The sequence below is a fragment of the Python bivittatus genome, unplaced genomic scaffold (genome assembly GCF_059951505.1).
Source record: "Python bivittatus isolate LINGU-HERP-01145 unplaced genomic scaffold, Pbiv_v1 ctg000980_np1212, whole genome shotgun sequence".
In the NCBI taxonomy this organism is placed as follows: Eukaryota; Metazoa; Chordata; class Lepidosauria; order Squamata; family Pythonidae; genus Python; species Python bivittatus.
This window is the reverse complement of record NW_028277125.1, coordinates 17,537,533-17,550,417: the sequence shown is the minus strand read 5'-3', so window position 1 is coordinate 17,550,417 and position 12,885 is coordinate 17,537,533. Positions and strand designations below refer to the sequence as shown.

At 36.2% G+C, this 12,885-nt stretch overlaps 1 long non-coding RNA gene across 7 annotated transcripts in view; it reads left to right on the top strand.

Annotated features, from left to right (window-relative positions):
* LOC103060482 (uncharacterized) overlaps nucleotides 1-12,885 on the top strand; it is an 84,478-nt gene that overhangs the window by 36,981 nt on the left and 34,612 nt on the right. For 6 of the 7 annotated variants that reach the window (XR_015794363.1, XR_015794361.1, XR_015794362.1 and 3 more), the window contains 2 exons: nucleotides 507-601; nucleotides 4,487-4,540. This is a non-coding gene — a long non-coding RNA (uncharacterized LOC103060482). Of the gene's footprint in view, nucleotides 1-506; nucleotides 602-4,486; nucleotides 4,546-12,885 lie in introns of all 7 variants that reach the window. The other variant, XR_015794365.1, reaches the window with a different exon arrangement.

Sequence of the window (12,885 nt, the reverse complement as noted above, 5' to 3'; positions counted from 1 at the left end):
AGCCTTCAAGCATACTTGGGGAAAATACTACATTCAGGTTGAAGGTTAAACTGCATAAAGCCATGTGTAGAAAAGCAATAACATGAAACCTCTGGAGATTTTCAGTTTCAGAGTTTGGTCTCTGCAGAAATCTTTCAGAACAGTTTCTCTGAATTCTTCCATTATTTACATCTTCATTTTGCTCCTCATTGCTAGCAGTATCTATCACTTCAAAGTGATCTCAGACCAGATGCATATTAAACACTGTATTTGTAAGTATTGAAATTAGCAGTTACATTCATTAATGAGCAAATTATGAAATCTAAATATCCATTTTCTTTTTCAGTGAGTTTAATATTACACAACTAATTACAGTTGATACTGAGGAATGTATACAGTGTTTTTCTTTGTAGGAAAGAAAGCTTTGTAGAAAAATGTAGCCATCTGCAGCTAACCAAGATAGTTTCAAAATGACAGCCCCCAGATGATGATGTCATCATGCAGAATCTGTCTTAATGTACTTGCAGCCTGATGTCTGACGCAAGCACGGAAGTTATGGTTTTGTGTTTTGAAATCATGATGCACTTCTACACTTGACCCCTATCTGTGACAGCACACTCAGGTAATTATTCAAATCCTGTTCTCATTGTGCCATTATAGATATATTATTTGCAAAACAGCATAATTATATTCCTTCTATGGATACTTGTCAATCTGCTTGGATGGACAGCTGCTTTATTCTCCAAGCCACTAATCTCTCTGTATGAATAAACTCTGTTAATCTCTCTCATGGTGTCAGCGTAAGCATCCAGATATCCTTGCTCTCTCCAGCAGTGAACTTGGGGTGTGAGGGGGAGGAAATCTAGCAGGTAAATGTTGAATTAAAGGAAAGAAAGAAAGAAGATGTTTTTTGCACAAAATATTGTCGTCTCCCTACAACTCATTCCTTGTAGTTACAGATTTTTCCATATGCAAGATTCCATATGGTTGAGATCTAGATGGGGAAATTTTGGAGATATCCCAGGGAATTAAGAAATAGCCTTATGAATGAAAAGACAATAAATTAAATGAATCATCTGCTGCCCTTTCATGATATGTTAAATTGGCTGCCTAAGGTGCCTGTGTCATTCTACCCAATAGTAGGGCTTATCCTGCTTAAAAGGAAGGAGAAGGAAAAGAAATGAGAAACAGAACAAAACTAGCCAAATTCTGCATCAGAATTGCACAGAACTTACTTCATATAAAGAATATAGAATGCCAGCATTTTATGTAGTGATTCTTCAATAGAAAAGTAGCAAAATCCAAGGGGGCAAATTCTGCTTTTTCAGAATAGTGTATAACTAAATGAGAACCTGGTTGACTTTTAGCCACTTAAATCTGCCCTCTCTGTTTGTTTTGTGGTGAAGAGGTTTTGAGATTCCAAAGGATTACATGCCAGATAGTGATCTTGAGTTGGCTCAATAAAAATATTGCCTTAGTATGGATTTTGCATTTTTTTTTCTTTTAGCCAAGCTTTTTTTCATTAAAACAAGCAGGCTTTCCAATGGATATAATTACTGTGGAATTTTACAGATTGTGTACCTATCCCCCAGTACTTATCTAACTCTCTATTTTGCTACTGTTTAATTTTGTTTTTCTGATCAGCACAACCACAATAGTACTGAGAAAACCATGTTTAAAAAAATCTGTCATCACTGGAAATGTATTCCCCACCACAAAATATCATTCAGAGCAACTTCCAAAGTTGCTAAGGGGTAACAACAACTTTAGAGTTAATTTAATGTAATATATGTTAATTTATGTAGTGGCATCTAAGGGTGTGTTCTACACACACACACACAACTCACAACCCACTTATTAAACAATTATAACATTTGCAAACTGATAAGAAAATGATCCTTACAGTTGTGTTTCAGGAGTAAAGCTGTTAAAGAAAGGGATTACTTAAAGCAGGAAATTAATTAGGTGATTAGCAAGGAGCATAAAGAGTTCATTCCTTTGTATATTTCCCTCCATTCAAAAGGAAAATATGCAGTGTGCACAAAAAGATAACGTTAGACTCGTTTGAAATTACATCATGCAAAATTAGTCATTTTGCCACCAAATTTCAGCAGTGTAATCTGAAGATGTAGGGTAGACCACATATGGGATACAGGCTTCCTACCCCTGCTTTATAAATTATTCTTAGCATTTGAATGAACCAAGTTGTGGGAAGAAGGAAATTGCAAAATTATGATGGAGTAGCAATTTTGCAACATGCTGGTTATTTATAAAGAAAACAAGTGTTGTTGGCTTATTTGCAGTATTAATGAAGTTGAATATGTATACAGGTAGTCTTCATTTAGCGACCACAATTGGGATCAGCAACTCTGTCATTAAACAAATAGGTCGCTAAGAGAAACTGTGACTATGGTTATGATCTTACTTCAGCTTTCCTTTGCTTTACAGACCTGTGAAGGCCATAAATGCAAGGATTAGTTACAAAGTTTTTCATCACTATTGTAACTGAATGATCACTGAATAAGGCAGTCACTAAATGCGGACTACCTGTAGTGTTGTTTCTCTTCCTATCCTCAAAATAGGCATATAGTTATATGCTTTATAGTTATATTATACACTATGCTTTGTATAGTTTTTATATTGTATGTAATTTGATGTTTTATCAATATTGTTTTATTAATATTGTTTTAATGGATCTTGTGAACTGCCCAGAGTCCCCCATCGTGGGAGATGGGTGGAGATAAATCTAATAAATAAAATAAAATAATAAATAAAGTTAATATTTTTTTGTCTTTGTTTCAAGATGGTAAACAACCATCTCATTGTTGGCAATTAATGAATAATAACTGTTAGCTTAACAGGAATAGGTAAAAAATAATTACAGAGTATTAGTCAGAGTATTTGCCTTTCAGTTGACTGTATTAGATGTTGATTTTCTTTTGTATAGATAAATGTGCTAAGTGGATTTTTAATAAATATATTTGTTTTTATAACAAACAGAAATGCTTCATATGCTGATTAGCCACCACCTGCCTTTTGCATCCATATCCTTCCTTGACTGTTCAGATCTTCTAGGTCAAATGTAACACCTTGGTACCCAAAGTTTCTCAAAGAGAAAGTAGGGCCTGTTTCTGTTAAAAATCAGATTGGGTCATCGCAGCATCTACCTGTTTTAGCAGCTTAGTTTCATGTGCCATTCTTGAATAAGATGATAAAAAAGATGGTGTTCATGTGTCATTCTTGAACAAGATGCTTAAGAAGATGGTGTTCAATACATTTTGGAATGGATAGTTATTTAGATCCATTTCAGGCTAATTTCTGACCTGCATTAGTCAACCAGCTGTATGAGTTTTGCCAGGGAATTGCAGGAAAGATTGTAAAGTTTTAAATTAAATTTTAAACAATCTTGCTGTTTCTGGAATAGAACCAGGAAGCACAGTATTACGGTAAAAACCACTCTTCCTGGAGAAACAAAAGATGGTGCTAGAGATCTCTTACTATAGCTAATGACCTTTGGCTTATGAAATACCTCAAGAAGGCCCCTGTACTTTTTTTAACATCTACATGAGGAAAAAGGGTCTGGAAATTTACACTAAAATGTTATCAATATTTTAATAACATTCAGTTCTACCTCACATTTTGCTTTACAAATCTGAGAGGGCTGTAGAACTCTTAAACAAATACTTGAGACAAAGAACTGAATTATGAGTAATTTGTGTAAGAGGGGAAATCAGGATAGAAACACGTGGGGAAATACTACAACTGAATAGTTTATTTTGTTAACTGCAGCCCTATCTGAAGGAAACAGATTTTATCACAGTTACCCCATTCACTAATTACATCCAGTCTGGCCTGTTATCACATACTTTATATAGGGCTCTGCAGTTGGATATTAATAAAGACTCACCAGTGTAGTATAGGGCTTAAATTTTAAAAGCTGCATTATTTCATAATTGTTCTAACAGTTTGTTCAGGAAACAAATGGAATGGAGCAGAACTTGAATTATGAAGATTTAATAGGAAACATTAATCCTCATTAGGAAATATATCCATTTATGATAGAATTGTACATAGTTGTACAGAACTATGTTGTAATAAAATAGGTAATAGAAACATAAGGAGGTATAGAGACAATAGATAAAAGTGGAATAGTGAATTATTTGTCTGGATTTTAGTTTTTATATAATATTGATAAACAATAAGCAGAACTTGATAATCAGTTACTGATTTTGTTCTAGAAACTTGCTAAAAGTATTCAAGAGGCCTTTTTTTTTTTTTTTTAGTTTGGCCTGTAATAACATGATATTTAGCAGAAGCTTTCCATTTAAAAACTGGAAATCTTATTGACAGAATCATCACAGATGTTTTTATGTTCCTTATTAAAAAAAAAAAGCCAAGCATTTCAAAAAATAGAAGAAATCAGATTAATTAAGAATGATTGGAACTCCCTTGAGATGATTTTGATAGATTTCACACAACTTATTTTATTTCTCTTGAAATTCTACAGATGCATCTATGCCAGCCTTATCCCAAGAAAGCATCTAGAGTTGGTGTAAAGCAGGTGAGGTTCAAATCATTTTCAGCTTTTTTTTTTCCCCCTGTGAGTTCCAGGCAGGAATATATGGAATTTCTGGAGCAATTGTGCTGACTTTGTTTTAAAAAATCACTTATTGTTTTGAAAATTCACAATATTTCAGTTGTTTTACTTCAGCAAACACCTGCAGTTTCCTCTGAAATACTATATTAGGCACTGTTCATGTCCTTGTAGTCCTAGTTTACCATATAATCTTTAATAAGAATATTATTGGGAACAGAAACGACAATGTTGAAAATTCATGGGTGGGATAGAGATCAACAATCGTGTATCATGTTGATGCATAAGGATATCCTTTTTCTGAAAAGCAAAGTATACTTTCTTGCAGAACTGTTACCAGAGCCTGGCATTGTTAAAAAGTTGCATTGACATTGCTAGTTGGTATCCCATTTTGGATTCACTGAGCAACAATACTGGATTATAATTATTCTATTCTCAATTCTAGAATTCTCTTGAAATATTTGTATTTATTTATGTATTTATGTATTTATTTATTTATGATTAAATTTGTATGCTGCCCATCTCCCCCGCAATGGGTGACTCTGGGTAGTTCACAGTTAAAATCAGAAACCCCATCAACAATTAAAAATACCCCAAAAATAGTTAAAATAAATTAATCCATTAAAAATCAAATATAGACAACAACCCTGTATATAAATACTAAAAAAATTCAAGATGACGTGGGGCAAGGTCAATCACCCCACAAGCCACCTCCCCTGGTGCGAGCCCCCATTCAGCCCCCAGGCCTTCTGGCATAGCCAGGATTTCACCCCCTTCCTGAAGGCCATGAGAGTGGGGGCACACCAGACCTCAGGATGCAGATTGTTCCACACGGCGGGGACCACAGCAGAAAAGGCCCTCTGCCTAGACTCCACCAGTTGAAATTCCTTGACCGGTGGGGTCTGCAACATGCCCCTTCTGTTGGATCGAGTGGGGCAGGCTGGAGTAACTGTGGCGAGACAGCTCCTCAGATAACCTGGTCCTGTGCCATGAAGGGCTTTAAAGGTGATGACCAACACCTTGAATTGGACCTGGAAGCAAATTGGCAACCAATGCAGCTCATGTAACAGCGGTGTTATATGTGCCCTCCTAGGGGCATTCAGAACTGTCCACGCCGCCACATTCTGCACCAGCTGTAGCTTCTGGATACTCTTCAAGTGTAGCCCCATGTAGAGCGCAAATATGCAAATTGAAGTTTTGTGTACATATGACACAAAAAGATAGGCTTATAAAAAGCCATTGTAGATCTTATTGGCACTGTTGCTTGACAGGAAGAAACCCCATCAGATGGATAAGTACACTGATGTCAGAGAGGACCTACTGATATTATAGGAGCCCTATTTATCTCTTTTGCAGAGGTTCACATCTACAACGGCTTTTTATTGACTGCATCTGAACAATCTGTTCCTTACTACTTTGGAAAGCAGGTTACTAAACTCACCTCCTTTATCTCCTAAAACCCCCAGTTATAGGGTTCCACACTTTTCAAGAAGCATGAATGATGTGTGTATTGAAATATTTTAGCCCTGCACACTTTTCATACATTGTCCATGAAGCTTTGTTTCTTCAACATTGCATTGCCTCTGTTCTCAGTATATTTCTTCCTGCTCAAAGGCCAGGCAGACTTGGGAGGAAGGTTAAAAAAAAAAAAAAGATATTTCATGTATAACAACTCAGAACTATAGCTAAACCTTAGTCCCTTGCTGACTTCCTCCAGTTAAATAGAACTGGAATAGGAGCTCTTGCCCCCTTCTGAACTGATTGTAGCAGCCATGTGTCATTATTCATGAGCTTTTTCACCAAGGGACCAAAGCATGAACTCTCATATTCTGCTGAAAACCTTTTGTGGAGTTTAGCATTTATTAAGCTATATATAATTAAATAAGATGACACCATGGGAAATTCAGCCTGGAAAGGGGCTACCGAAGTTCACTACAGAGCTGGGTGGATGGAGGAAGATAGACAATTATATTTCTGAATTTCTTTTTTTTTTTTAAATATAAATATAAATCTGTATCTTTCCAGTTGAGTACACTACCCAGAACAGCTGACAATTTTAAAATGCAATTTAAAGCTATGAATAATAATAATAATAAATAGAGTGGCAGGGGATAAACAATACAACATTAAAAACAGAAATTGAAATGAAATGACTTTACCAAGAAGCAAAAAGTATATAACAAAAGTGCCAGTATACCTTGCAGAAGAAGTACGTTTTCACCTCTTATATCATCAAATGTGTCTGCATCATAATTAGAACATAGTGAAAAACTCTTGATTTAAGTAAGCAAGCAGATTAGTATCAAGGAGACTGACCCCATCAGTATTCAGCATCCTAGGCAATTGGGACTTTAAAGTGATCACCAGCATTTTTAATTGTTCCCTAAGGAAACTGGCAATGAAAAGAAACACGACATATTAGGTTTCACTTGATCTCTTTTACCCACTAAAGTCTTTGTTTGCTGTACCAGCATGGTATAGGACTGGGAGGGGGCCCAGTTTCAAGTCCCACTAACCTATAGAACTAACTGGGTGACTCTGGACCAGTCACTCTTGCTCAGCACAACCTATTTCAAAATCCAAACACACCCTCCAGCTGGAAACCTGACTCTTCCAGAAGAGTGTAATCCCATCCGAAACATGTTTTTTTCCCCACATATAATTTTTATTAAGAATTTTGATTATAATAGTAAAATCTAATACAAACTAAACTTAAAGAAAGAAAAGAGAATAGAAAGGAGTAAAAAGCGAAAGAAAAAAGGGGAAAAAAGAGAGAAGAGAAAAGTAAGAATACAGGCATACCTTGGAGAAATTGTAGGTTCGGTTCCAGACCACTGCAGTAAAGCAAACATTGCAATAAAGCGAGTCACACAATTTTTTTTTTTTGGTTTCACAGTGCATATAAAAGTAATGTTTACACTATATTGTAATCTATTAAGTGTGGAATAGCATTATGTCTACAAAACAATGTACATACCTTAATTAAAAAAATATTTTATTGCTAAAAATGCTACTCATCATCTGATAGACTTGCTTGATGCAGGGTTGCCACAAATCCTCAATTTGTAAAAACACAATATCTGCGAAGTGCAATAAAATGAGGTATGAGTGTATAATAAAGAAAGAGGAAAAAAATATATAAAGAAGTGACTTTCAACCTTTATCACAAGAAGTATAAACAAACATAACTCTTCACCCCCTCTAAGGTTACAAACACTTATCTCTTCCCATATCCCCTCCTTTATCTATAGGCAAATCCATAAATTTTCAGTCCTGGTATCAGCAGAAAGTCCATAAAGGGTTGCCAGAAGTAACAACAGATCTTATTTTAATCTTGACCAAATAAACCAACTTCATATTCCTTCCATTTACTTCTAACAGTCTCAATCTTTAGTTCATTCAAATATTGTCATAGGATTTGATTTCTCTTCATGTCTTCTTTGTCCCATTGCACAGAGTTCTTCAAGGCTTTAACAAGCCTCTTTTGTAAATCCAGTAGGAAAAAAATATCCAGATCATTCTCTTGGTTTGCCACTTGTATTTCCCTTTTAAATTTTGAAACTTCAACCAGTTCCTTTTGTAGATCCAGTGAAACATCCTTCTCTAAGTCATTCTCTTGGCCTGTCAGTTGTAAATCCACTTTTGATACCATCTCTATCTTGTTCTACATTTGTCATTTCTTCAATAGCAACTTTTGGACATATTCTATCCATAGAAACAGATGTCATTACTGACATTGTTGATATTGTGGCTACTATTTTCTGATTCCATTCTTCAAAAGTCTCCTTCAGTATTTTCATTGTTATAATGTTTTGCAACATTTAACAGGCTTGTAAAACTTCCCTCTACCTAAAAACTGTAGTTGTCTTTAGTGTCCAATTTTTGAAATAATGAAATTGCTTTTTCTTTGTTTTGGTTTGTAAAAACCAAACCAAAATCTATTTCCCACAAGAAGTTGGTTGTTCTTTATAATTAATTCCAAAATCTTATTGTAAAATTTTAAATATTACAATTTTATCTGGACCCTTAGCCCATTTATAACTTCCTAAGATTAAAATCTTATTTAACTTTTGGCTGTTAATTTCAGATTTTTTAATTTCTTCAGTTTATGATTAAAATTTTCTTTCATTCAGGATTGAAAGGAGACTCACCCAGTGCTTTCAAACTTGTCAATCTAAGGGTCTCTAATAGCTTAGAAGTAGTTAATGAGCAATTTCCAAAAGTGATTAGAAAGTGAGGTTTGCAAACTTAGTGTCCTTTAAAAATCATAGCTGAGGTTGTGAGCAAGATGGCTAATCCCGTCATCTCCCAGCCCTCAAACCCGTGGAATACTGCTGTCCTGCAGTCTCCTCATGAGGAGCAACCATCTGGAGCACATGTGGGCAATCTCACATCCTCTCCTTATCTAGAAAGGTTCCAAGGAACACCCCACCCCCTTCCTTGGTCGTTGTAGCCACCAGCTTTGAGCCATCTTCAGTTCACCAAACCTCCCTCGGAAGCCCTAATCAAAACATGTTGAAGCTTTATGAATACATTTGACTTGGCTAGACTATGTTTCAACTTCTTTGCCCTTATTTTGAACACATCCCTTTAATGGCTCTAACTCTTCAGTAAAGCTAGGGAAAACCTACTGCAATGCTTAATAAAAGTTTGTCAGCTTTTTCTGTCCTTCTTCTAACCTGGCTAGTATATCTTTTTAACAGTGGAAATAAAGACATTTATCAGGTGAATGTATTTCTCCCACTGCATCTCCATGACTGTTCAGATTTATATAAATATGAAGAACGGAGACTATAAATTGACCCAAGCCATGCTCTTTCCATGTAGAGTTGAATGTTCTGAAAAGGAGCATCTATGAAATAAAGTTACGTGCAGTGGGTGTCATGTTTCAGATTTTTAGAACATGCATGAAGGTCAGAGGACCACCCAGTAGTCTTCATTTCATCTAGCTTATCAAGATTAGCATCAAATAAAGATTTATTTAAGTAGAAAGCAATATCTCTTCCAATAGTAAAACTTGATGGATGGAATTTATTCCTAATCTAATTTTTCTAAGTTTTACTGCATCACATTAATGTGATGGTGGGAAGATCAGCTTTTTAAATAAAATTGACTCTTGTTCTTGCTTTATTTTGGCTCATAATCTTTTCCATAATTCAGCCCCACTCTATTCAATGGATCCTCATTGCTTATCAATTTGGTATTTTATTTAGAGGATTTAAGTGGCCCAGGAAAAAAAGTACAGGGCTGTGGTTCAATGTTTCTATGAACTATGGTCCCTGAACATACCTTTTTTTGGCACAGAGCTCCTACATGGGCAAAACATCTGGACAATTGAAGTGCCACTGTTATATCTAATTTTATCACTGTAATGGTATGTGCGAATGACTATGGGAGACAGAGGAAGAGCTGCAGACTGGACATGTAAGAGCTGCATGTAAAATATTTCTGAACCCACAGAAGGAGAGGAGATGTGGGAAGCATTTCAGAAGGGACCCTCCTGTGATGGAATGGAATTATGAAGGCCAGGCTCAGAGAGATAAACATTTTCTTAGCTCGCCAGAACAGTGTGGGAGGAACAAGAGGATAGGACTGGCACCTCCCTGAGGAATTCACACTGTTGTGGCTGGATGACTTTGGGAGCTGGGGTTTTGGTCTGGGAAGATTGATGTCAGGCCTAGCCCAAGGAACTCCAAGAGACAATGCCAATTCAGTCCAGCTATGTTTATTAGCTACAACCTCTAGCAAGAACCTTCCCAGACTAAAACCCCAGCTCCCAAAGTCATCCAGCCACAACAGAGTGAATTCCTCAGGAAGATGCCAGTCTCATCCTCTTGTTCCTCCCACGCTGTTCTGGCGAACTAAGAAAATGTTTATCTCTCTGAGCCTGGCCTTCATAATTCCATTCCATCACACCTCCCTAGTTTTCCAGAGAGTAAAAAGAAAGGAGGGGAGAAATACTTTCAGTCTTGCATGATTCTGTTAATGTAACCTTATAATGAAGATAGAGTTCGTACTCATAGTTGCGCCTCTTGTCCAGACTGCCTTGAAGGGCTAACAAAGACAGCCCCACTAAGTATACCAGACAAGAAAGTCAACTCCACAGAAAGGAGTATTTATTTATGCATTTATTGAGATTGGCTATAATAACAAAACTTGTGAGTCTGATTGTGGTGTATGTCCTCCCCCTTCTTATACTCCATTGAATTAGGGGAAGCATCTGCCTGAGCCAACTTCCAAAAGTTATCTCATTGCTCTGGACTTTAAGAAAAACCATTTCAGCTTCTTTTGCCTAGAATGGCATATTTCTCTCAAGGTCATCTTCTTTACTCTCCACCCTTTACCCTAGTATCCAGACAAAGGAAAATTAAAGTTTGATGTCTTTTTTTCCCCAAGGGAAATAGCTGTAATGGTGTCCTTTAATTAAGGCAGCTGGGTGGGAAGCAAGAATTTTATTTCTAAAACTGAATATGGGAATTCTGTTGAAAGATTATTCAGGAACTTGTAGATGCTGCTGGTATGATGGAATGCTTGTCTGCCTGCATTTAAATAAGTTCTCTTAAAGGAACTGGCTGTCTGATATGCCTATATATTGAAGGATTTTACATGAATTGGCAAGTCAGAATAAATTGGGTTGTCAATTGTGAGAATACAAATGAAGTCATTTTTATGTCCGTGTGTGCATAAGAGACTGAGAGCAACATGGAGAAACTAATAAGGCAGAGAACATGGAAGGAAGCGTAAATTCTAGTCATGAGGAGGGTAGGGAAAAAATTAAGTGAAGATGAATAAACATTAAAAGGGGAAAAGAAGAGTAGGAGAGAAAGAAAAATTGAAGTGAATAAGGTTGTTTTGTTGTTTTACATAGAGAGCTAGGCTTCCATTAGGATGAGGCAATTGGCTCAGGCAGCAAATTCTAAGGGCAGCAGGGCATCCTTGTGAAGCCTTCAAGCTCTTGAACTCCTTGAAAAAATAAAGGTAGGTATCCCACTTAAACTGTCAATTGCTAGTTGAACAGAAATAATTTTAATCTCCTTCCCTGCAAGTCTTTCTTTGCCCTCTCAGCAAAGAGAGAACAAATTAATCCCACCGAACAGCAGGTTCTTAGGCCCAGTAGGGAAGAGAAGGGTCCAGGCATGATCCAGAGGCACAGAAGACACTATGCTGGGGTGTGAAACCTTGTACTCTGTGTTGTACATATACATGTGAAGGGGATCTGACATAACTGTGAAAGAAATTTATGAAGCATAAGCTTCTGCTACTAACTGCAGTGACCAAAAAAAAAAAAAAGATTCAGAATTGTGTTCTGATGTCACAATGCAAAGTCTAGTCTTTGGTACTTGTGTGCTGATTCTGGACCCAAGCTGATAAAATATGGAGGTTGAGTTGTGATGTCATAACACATTTCATCACTTCAGAAGAGAAAGTGTTGGATATGAAACAGGTAGAGATGGTGTTTGGACTCACTATTCTCAAACTAACCAAGAATAAATATTTGGCAAATTATCCATAAATGTAACATGATAAGTTAAGGATACAAGTAGCTTGTTTTGAGCACTTAAAGTGTCATTGATTTGTTGTGAAGCCTCTAATTAATGTAAAACACATTCATAATGTTTAACGGCAGCATGTTATGCAAATCAGTTATGTAAATAGCAGAACACATACAGTTAGGCTGCATATGACTTAGTCTATAAAGAACAATAGTAAAATAAAAAGGTGTTCCATCATTTTGAGAACCAGCATATTTGGTATTTTTTTCAGCTGCTAAATTGGAAATTAGAAACCCACTGACCCTAAATCTTTTCTCTTGGTAAAAGAAAGAATTATGGAAATCAGTACACAAACTTCAGATTCCACAGGAAAATCTTTTGAATGGTGGATTGGAAATGCATCTACAACTGTTCTTCCAGCCCCAATTACATTATTTCCTGGATATTAGCCTTGGGTCATGTCATTTGAATACGTTCATAAAACTTAATGAGCATAAGTCTCATCATGGTTGCTTTCTGGATCTTATAATGGAGAACAACCCTGGCCTAAGTGCATTGGATCGTACATGTAATATAGTCAGTAAATCTAAAATCCAGAAACTTCATTATAATAACAAAAAAAAACAACAAACTGCATAGGTGGGTGGTTAAGTTGTGCCAAGTATAATGTTTACAGGAAAAAAGTTAAATTTTAACATGTCACCTTGAATTGGATCCAGAACGGAATAATTATTTTAAGATTATAATGATGTGAGTCTGCTTTTTCAGAAGTGCAATAGCATCAACAATAGTTTAAACATCATTTATCCATGCTGGAAC